Source organism: Podarcis pityusensis, assembly GCF_964106645.2.
Source record: "Podarcis pityusensis genome assembly, chromosome: 3".
In the NCBI taxonomy this organism is placed as follows: Eukaryota; Metazoa; Chordata; class Lepidosauria; order Squamata; family Lacertidae; genus Podarcis; species Podarcis pityusensis.
Window position 1 is genome coordinate 117,673,283 of NC_138026.1, and position 9,363 is coordinate 117,682,645.

Consider the following 9,363-nt stretch of genomic DNA (forward strand, 5'->3'; position numbering starts at 1 on the left):
CTGTTCCCTCTCTTTCCAGTTTTTTTTTCTTTTTATTAGGACTTTAATGTACTATCTTTATTTATACTTTCCAGAGATCACAAGGGCATGGTGATCTATGGCCAGGGTGCTTTAGACCAGGAAGGCCTGTGTTCTAATCCACACATGGCCATGAAATTTACTAGATGACTTTGGACCATGCACATTCTCTACCAGAGCTACTGTGTCATGGTGATGAGAAGCGAGGGCTGCAGAGATCCAGGTTACAATCTCTGCCCAGCCATGAAGCACATTGGGGGGACCTTGGGACAGTCGCCATCTCTCAACCCAGCCAGCACATTGTGAGGATATCAGCTGGGGATCAGCCACGTACAGTGCCTTGAGCTCAGTGGGGGAATGGTGCAATAAATTTGTTGGAAGCCGCCCCAAGAGCCTGGGGCAACCTGGTCGGATGGGTGGGATGCAAGGAATAAAATTATTATTATTATTATTATTATTATTATTATTATTATTATTACCCTTGAAGTTGTTGTGAAGATAAGATGGGGTCAGGAGGAAAGGTCGTACTTCACAGGAGGTACAGGATATTGCTCTATCTCTTACTATAGAATAAAATTGTAAGTCAGCGTCACTCTGTTTTCATTGGCTGCTTTCCCAAGGTTCTAAAAGCAGGAGTGGGATGAGGATGCTCTGAGAAAACAGTGTTACAATGTAGGATTGGGAGAGAAGCAAGTGAGAGTAGGTTGATATGCTTCCGCAACTTGGTTTCCGAATGTTTTGGAAGTTGAACGGACTTCCGGAATGGATGGGACCGAGACGGCTCTGGTTGCCCTAACAGATGATCTTCGTAGACAGCTGGATCGAGGCGGGTCGGGGCTGCTGATTCTTCTAGATCTGTCAGCAGCTTTCGACATGGTCGATCATGAACTTCTGGACCACCGCCTTGCCGACGTGGGGATCCAGGGCACAGTCCTTCAATGGCTGCGCTCGTTTCTCTCTGGTCGGGGACAGAGGGTGGCGCTTGGAGGGGAATTGTCATCGCGCCACTCCTTGGTGTGTGGAGTACCTCAGGGTGCGATACTCTCCCCGATGCTTTTCAACATCTTTATGCGCCCCCTCGCCCAGCTTGTTCGGAGTTTTGGGCTGGGCTGCCATCAGTATGCCGATGACACCCAACTCTATCTGTTGATGGATGGCCATCCTGACTCGGCCCCAGACACACTGACCAGATGTTTGGAAGCTGTGGCTGGATGGTTACGTGGTAGCCGGTTGAAGCTAAATCCTTCGAAGACAGAGGTCCTGTGGCTGGGACGGGGCGATATGGGATTGGGGGGGCAACTCCCATCTCTTGCGGGGGCGCAATTAGTGCCAGCACCGTCCGTTAAGAGTTTGGGTGTAATCTTCGACACCTCCCTTTCCATGGAGGCGCAGATTGCAGCTATAACAAAGGCGGCATTTTTCCATCTCCGCCAAGCTAAGCAGTTGGCTCCTTACCTCTCTCGCCCTGACCTAGCCACTGTGATCCATGTGACGGTCACCTCCAGACTGGATTATTGTAACTCGCTCTACGTGGGGCTGCCCTTGAGACTGACCCAGAAACTCCAGCGGGTGCAGAATGCTGCAGCGAGACTCCTTACGGGGTCTTCGCTGCGAGACCACATTCATCCGGTGCTATACCAGCTGCACTGGCTCCCGGTGGAGTACAGGATCAGGTTTAAGGTGCTGGTTTTAACCTTTAAAGCCCTATACGGCCTAGGACCCTCGTACCTACGGGACCGCCTCTCCTGGTATGCCCCACAGAGAAACTTACGGTCTTCGAATAAAAACATCTTGAAGGTCCCAGGCCACAGAGAAGTTAGGCTGGCCTCAACTAGAGCCAGGGCTTTTTCGGCTGTGGCTCCGATCTGGTGGAACACTCTGTCACAAGAGACCAGGGCCCTGCGGGACTTGACATCTTTCCGCAGGGCCTGCAAGACAGAGCTGTTCCACCAGGCCTTTGGCCAGGGCACAGCCTGACTCCCTCCCTCGGCAATCTTCGCGGAGCTCTGGCCCAATAGTTGCCAGTGGCTTGAATTAATTAATTTTATAACGAATGATTTTAGACTGTTGTTTATGCTGTACTTTTGTACTGTTTTATTGTTGTTAGCCGCCCTGAGCCCGGCTTCGGCTGGGGAGGGCGGGATATAAATAAAATTTATTATTATTATATTATTATTATTTAGTATGACAACAAGGTAGAACTGTACTGACTTAGTTAGATAGACCGATCCGAAATGATCAGTGTCCTTTGTTTCTATGTTCCCTGACAACACAATAGAACTAGTAAGTAATTTTCATCGTAAAAAGGTACTGTCAGGGGTTCAGGGACAGAGGCACAGGGTAGGCAGGAGATGGAGAGCGATGGGGATGAATCCCAGGACAGCGAGGAAGAAGATGACAATGACTCTAGAGATTCCATGAGTCTTTCCAGCGAATCAGAGGATTCCCAGAAGGGGGCGCCGGTGGTCAAGGCCAGGGGAGCCCCAGGGGGGACTTGTCAGGAGCAGGGGGCCAGCGGGGGATCCCAAAGTGGCAGCTGGGCGTCAGGACCAGCCTCCCCGCCAGAGTGCAGCGAAGGGGGTGGAGGTTCCAGTGTATCAGGGGAGGCGGCTCCGGCAGTAGAGAAAGGAGGGAGGTCGGAGCAAGCCACCCTCCCGGAAGGGGAGGGGAGTAGTGAAGGGAGTAGCGTAGCTGTCAAAAGGAAAGTTAGAGGTTGGGGGCGCGCGCCAAGTTCAAATGTAGAGGCGCGCGGAAGTACAGGGAGCCCGGAGGAGGGGCCAGGTCCCAAAGCCCGCAGGAGGGGGCAAGAGCAGTCTGATTCCGCGTCGGAGGAATCCAGGAGGGGCGAAACCCCAGCGGGCAGAAAGACCCTGCGGAAAAGGAAAGAGAGAAAGAGGAGGAGCAGCGCAAGCCTCTTAAACTGGTGCAGGGCAGGGACAGATTCAGAAGGGACTTCAGCGGTCTAAGCCTAGCAGACGTAGGGCTGCGCGCCTCGGATCTGAAGCAAACAATGAACTGCAATAAACACTTTTGTATATAAGAAAAGAAAGGCGTTGGTCTTTTGTGAGCTGAGACTTGAGGCAGCCCTGACAGGTACCATTGTTTAACCATCTTAAGGTAGGCAACAAAGAGCAATAATATCTTTGACAAGATGCCGAAATTCTGGATTATCAGATAAATTGTTCTTGTAAAATGCTTTTTAAAAAATACCATGAGATTAAATCAAATGGTTGGCTGCATAGTCAATCCATGGATTACGTTGAAATTGTTCACATAAGACAACGTTTTATGGGGGTCCCCCCATTTGACTGATTTTTCTCATTTTCCCCTTGTTTTTCACATATTTGTAATTCAGCTTTGAGGTGTTTGTGTTTTAAAAAAACCCTTTCTTTCTCTCCTGGAATCCCATGATTTTGTTTTGTTTTGCTTTGCTTTGTTTCATTTAATTTCAAACACCCCCCCAAAGATCTTTTTATACTGATACTTAATTGGTTCTGGGATGTTTTGCTGTTTTAATGGCATTAGTTGTTTAGAATATTGTGTGCTGCTTACAGATTTTTAAAATGTTAAGTGGTTTATAAATGCTTTCAAATCAATTCAGGTTTGCTTTTATCAAAGTCACTCTAATGTTGTAAATTGTTTACTGTGTTGCTTGGTTGTTGCTGTTTTCTTAAAACAAACCACTGTTTTAATAATATAAACAAAATAAAAAAAATCTTTCCAATAGCACCTTAGAGACCAACTAAGTTTGTCATTGGTATGAGCTTTCGTGTGCATGCACACTTCTTCAGATACTGAAGATGTGTCTTCTTCTATCTGAAGAAGTGTGCGTGCACACGAAAGCTCAATCCAGTGACAAACTTAGTTGGTCTCTAAGGTGCTACTGGAAGGAATTTTTATATTTTGTTTCGACTCCGGCCAACCAAAACGGCTACCTACCTGCACTTTTAATAATATAAACGGCCTTGTCCCAGTATACCTGAAGGAGCGTCTCCACCCCCATCATTCAGCCTGGACACTGAGGTCCAGCTCTGAGGGTCTTCTGGTGGTTCCCTCCCTGCGAGAAGCAAGGTTGCAGGGAACCAGGCAGAGGGCCTTCTCAGTGGTGGTGTCCAACCTATGGAACGCCCTCCCGTCAGATGTCAAGGAAATGAAGAAGTATCTGACTTTTAGAAGACATCTGAAGGCAGCTCTGTTTAGGGAAGCTTTTAATGTGTGGTCTTTTATCATATTTTTAATATTCTGTTGGGAGCCGCCAAAAGTGGCTGGGAAAAATCTAGTGCGATGGGCCGGGTATAAATAATAAATTATTATAAAATTATTATTATATAAATAAATAAATTCCTGGATGATAAGGCCCACCCAGGCCACTAGCTTGGGGAAGCCTGGCTTATGCCATATTAAGAACTCAAGCCTTTAAAAGACTCATTGTTGTTCAAGTTAAACATCTCTGAGTAACACAGAGAATAAAACCAGACCCCAGAGCTCCTCTGCTTTCTGTCTGTCCCTGTCTCTCTTTCTCTTTTTCTCTTTTTTTACCATTTACCGAAATGTACCCACCAAAGGAGAACCTTTCCTTTCCTTCTGCTTCTGCCTTTTTCGCAAAGGAAAGCAAGTCTCTGCCTCCACCTCTTGGAAGGAAGGCAAAACTACAAATATCAGCAAGCTGGCTATCATCTACCTTGGGCCAAGGAAGTCTTTGTCAGTCCGTACTGGAGAACCCGGGACGTGGGTGGCGCTGTGGGTTAAACCACAGAGCCTAGGACTTGCTGATCAGAAGGTCGGTGGTTCGAATCCCCGCGACGGGGTGAGCTCCCATTGCTCGGTCCCTGCTCCTGCCAACCTAGCAGTTCGAAAGCACGTCAAAGTGCAAGTAGATAAATAGGTACCACTCCGGCGGGAAGGTAAACGGCGTTTCCGTGCGCTGCTCTGGTTCGCCAGAAGCTGCTTAGTCATGCTGGCCACATGACCCGGAAGCTGAACGCCGGTTCCCTCAGCCAATAAAGCGAAATGAGCGCTGGAACCCCAGAGTCGGCCACGACTAAACCTAATGGTCAGGGGTCCCTTTACCTTTATCTTTACTGGAGAACCCAGAAACTGTGGCTTGGAAGTGTAAAGAAACAGAAAGCAAGAACATTTCCCAAGCATTGGGAGAGACTCCACTGTCTGCTTCGTACTTTCTCCATACTCCAGCGTATATAAGAGAAGAAGAGTGGGTTAGAGATGGATTAGAGACCAACATGCAAAATAAAATGTTGCTATGGAGCAGTGCCTTTGTTCTCTGCTTCAACAAGCCAGCCATGTCCGTCTCTAGGACTTTCCCTTTCATCTCTTCCTTCTAGGGATGGGAGAATCTCTCCCTTGTGGTTTCTTTCGGCTTCTCATTTTTCCAGTCTTAAATCCAGTTCTCCGCATTTCCACATAAACTTGCATTTTTAATATAAAAAAATCAACATTTCAGTGGCAATTTCCTCTTTGTATGAAACTTTGCCCAAAATACATATTTCTGCAAATAAATATTCCCCAATATAGAAACATTCCCCGATATAATGCACATTTGTTTTCATTAATATATGCTTATTTAGGCACACTTTCCCCAATTGTACACATTTCCCCCCAAGTTGTGTGGCTGGAGAACTGCACTGAAAAATTCAGAGCACAGAGTACAGTGGTACCTCAGGCTACATACGCTTCAGGTTACATACCCTTCAGGTTACAGACTCCGCTAACCCAGAAATAGTGCTTCAGGTTAAGAACTTTGCTTCAGGAAGAGAACAGAAATCGCGCTCCAGCGGTATGGCAGCAGCAGGAGGCCCCATTAGATAAAGTAGTGCTTCAGGTTAAGAACAGTTTCAGGTTAAGTAGGGACCTCCAGAACGAATTAAGTACTTAACCTGAGGTACCACTGTATTCACATTCTGTTTCAGTTCACCTGCTGCTTCAGAAAGTGCAAATAAGGTTGGAATGCCTTTAAAAGTGAACTGAATAAAATTGCTACTCCTTAATTCCCATTCCCTCCTCCTTTCTTCTCCTCCTTGTCATTCAGTCCTTCTCTTGGAGCTGTTTGGGGGGATTCCTCCCCATAGGTGAAATGTGCCATTTTGGCTTCAAAAGCAACAGCACTCATACCTGAAAATAGGAAACAGAGGGGATGGAGTGTTTTATTTTGTTTGTGTTTTTTTTTTTTTTTTTTGCAAGGAACAAGCTCATACAATTGATGGAATTTTTCTGAAGTCTTCATTTTTTAATTTTTATCTGGATGCTTTGGGGAATAAGCAGAAGGTGTCCCCAGCAAGGGATTAAGCAGGATCCAGTGGCTCTCAAGGTGAGGGAACATCTCCCATTTTTCAAAGGATCCTGGGTAAGCAGGCAGCAATCATTTCTTCCTGAGAAATCAGGAAACGCAAAAATACCAGAGTTACTCCCATTTCAGAGGCAGCATTTGCACTACGAACCATTTTAATATTTTATCCCTTTATGTATAGAATTTTATTGCCATTTGGAAGTTGCCCTGGGGGAAGTCATCTTGATGGGCCAACAGTAATGCATGCAAACATGCATACTTTACACAAAATAATAATAATAATAATAATAATATCTTCATACTCCGCCCATCTTGCTGGATTTCCCCAGCCACTCTGGGTGGCTTGCAACAAAATATTAAAATAAAATATTCTATTAAACATTCAATGCTTCCCTAAACAGGGCTGCCTTCAGACATCTAAAGAAACGTCTGGTTAAGTCTAGGAAGCATCAAAAAAACTTTGATGACACTTATATTCTGGCTACTCATTTGATCTCTTGTCTGGTAAGCTGAAGTTACCTTACGCAACATATCCTCAGAAATCCACATCTCCCCCTCTGAATGAAGGGATAGATACAACCTCCAAATCTGCAAACACCACCGCATTGTTGACTATTCCCTGGTGTTAGCTGGGCAGATCCTACACAGAGGAAGAAAAATAAGTTACTGTCCACTGCGGAGAGGAGAGGAAATTCAGAAGAGGAAGAAAGGGAGGCACAAGTTCAGGAATGGGGGATTCCGCGACTCTCTGGATGTTGAGCCATTAGCTGAAGTTGTTCCCCATTCCTGCTTTAGAATCACTTCATCAGAAATGGGACCTTCAACAAAGTGCTTATAGTTCAGAGTGCTCCTTTTCATGGTCTCAGCTGGCCATGCCCTCATCCATGGTACACCATTCCATGCGCCCTTCTCTCCAGTCCCCACCCCCACAAATAGACAATGGGCCTCATTAGTCTGCAGGCTAATTTTTTGGGTGGGAGAAGGTTTCCTGAGTCCCTCACCTTTAAGATTTTTTTGAATATCTGTTGTGCTTGAGGTCCCCCCCCCCCCAAAGCATCCCTTTTGTGCAAGGATGGTGTCATTTTGCCTTCACTGAAACCAGGATTCCGAGTGAGTTTCCTATTGGTTTATAGGAGATGATGGAGGGCATCGACAATGCAGAATCCAGAATGTGAGCGTCCCCCAACAGAGGGCTGTTCAGAGAGCGAGAGCCCACCACAGCTGCTCTTACCATCAAGAAGGTTTTTCTAATGTTCAACTGAAATCTATGAATAACTACATAGTATATGTAGTTATCTATGTATGTATGAAATATATGTATAACTACAACTAATCCAGAATGCCGCAGCTAGACTGGTGACTGGGAGCGGCCGCTGAGATCACATAACACTGGTCTTGAAACACCTACATTGGCTCCCAGTACGGTTCCAAGCACAATTCAAAATGTTGGTGCTGACTTCTAAAGCCCTAAACGGCCTTGGTCCAGTATATCTGAATGAGTGTCTCCACCCCGGACACTGAGGTCCAGTGTTGAGGGCCTTCTGGCAGTTCCCTCACTGCGAGAAGCAAATCTCAGGGAACCAGGCAGAGGGCCTTCTTGGTAGTGGTGCCCGGCCTGTGGAACTCCCTCCCACCAGACATCAAAGAGAACAGCAACTACCAGACTTTTAGAAGACATCTGAAGGCAGCCCTGTTTAGAGAAACTTTTAATGTTTGATGTATTACGGTATTTTAATAGTTTAGAAATCTTGAAACGGAACACAAGCTGCTACAGTTCTGCGAAAGTGTGCAATGGGAGTTGCAGTGCAGTGTGCAGAACTCAGCTTCTGGGGAACTCAGCTTCTGGGGAAACTTTCTAATGGAAGGCCCAAGCCAGTTTCCTTCTATGGTATAAGTGTTAGAGGGAAATGCTTGTTCCCTTTACAGGGCCACAGAAGGACGTCTTGATTCCTTTTCCCCTTCCCATTGGCTGACAAGTGTCCCTCTCCCTTACCTGAGGAAGACGAGAGCAGCAAAGAGAGAACTGCCAGGCACAATTGGAGGATCTTCATGACTCAGCTGGGATGGAGCAATGCGGGAAAGCTGGATGCAATGTTACAAGCAAGGCCAAGTCTCAAAGGTTTCCAGGGCAAGACGGAGCTTTCGATATTTATACGATCCTTGGGACGTTGTGATACCGGGAGCGGTTGAAGGGAAACTTGCCAAAATCAAAGGCCGTTGGAAAGGTATTGCTACAGTCTGTCATTCAGAGCAGTGTCCACAAAGACAGCATCCCAGCTACAGACCACAAACGTTAAGGACAGTTTCAAGTTGCCTCTCTCAGCATTTCCTCATTCTTACAAAACAAAAACTGCCTACCTTTCTTAGGACAATGTGGGGTTTGTTTGTTTTTTTTTAAAAAAAAAGTATTTAAAACAAGCAATAGAGCAGGAATGTACAGTGTAGCAACAACAAAAAAGTTGGGAGATTTAAAACACAAACTGAAAAAATGAACAGGGTCTTAGCGTACATTAGGCACCTTGAAGATGAAGCAAAGGGGGTTTCAAACTACAAATTAATCCAGAGATTAGGATACCATCAAGCCAAAGAGAAAAACAGATAATTGGCTGCTGCAGAATGCTTTAGTGTTTTTCAAGACATCCAAAACCTGGAGTAGCCAATGTGGCTACAGTTCCCATCATTCTGTAGCCTTCCTTTCTAAAAGCTAGTATTCTACACGCAAGGAGGTTTTGTGTTGATCAGTCTGATGTGGGAGGTCTTCTCTACTAGACGTATAGGTAAAAGGTAAAAGGTAAAGGACCTCTGGATGGTTAAGTCCAGTCAAAGGCGACTATGGGGTTGCAGCTCTCATCTCGCTTTCAGGCTGAGGGAGCCGGCGTTTGTCCGCAGACAGCTTTCCGAGTCATGTGGCCAGCATAACTAAACTGCTTTTGGTGCAACGGAACACTGTGACCGAAACCAGAGAGCACAGAAACGCCGTTTACCTTCCCGCCGCAGCGGTACCTATTTATCTACTTTCACTGGTATGCTTTTAAGCTGCT

At 46.1% G+C, this 9,363-nt stretch overlaps 1 long non-coding RNA gene across 1 annotated transcript; it reads right to left on the reverse strand.

Moving 5' to 3' along the window:
- Window positions 1–6,229: 6,229 nt before the first annotated feature.
- LOC308472754 lies at window positions 6,230–8,433 on the reverse strand. Its single transcript, XR_013983710.1, has 3 exons — window positions 8,316–8,433; window positions 6,842–6,962; window positions 6,230–6,404 (listed from the first exon to the last, which is right to left on the reverse strand). It is a non-coding gene; the product is annotated as an uncharacterized lncRNA (long non-coding RNA).
- Between the last annotated feature and the right edge of the window lie 930 nt (window positions 8,434–9,363).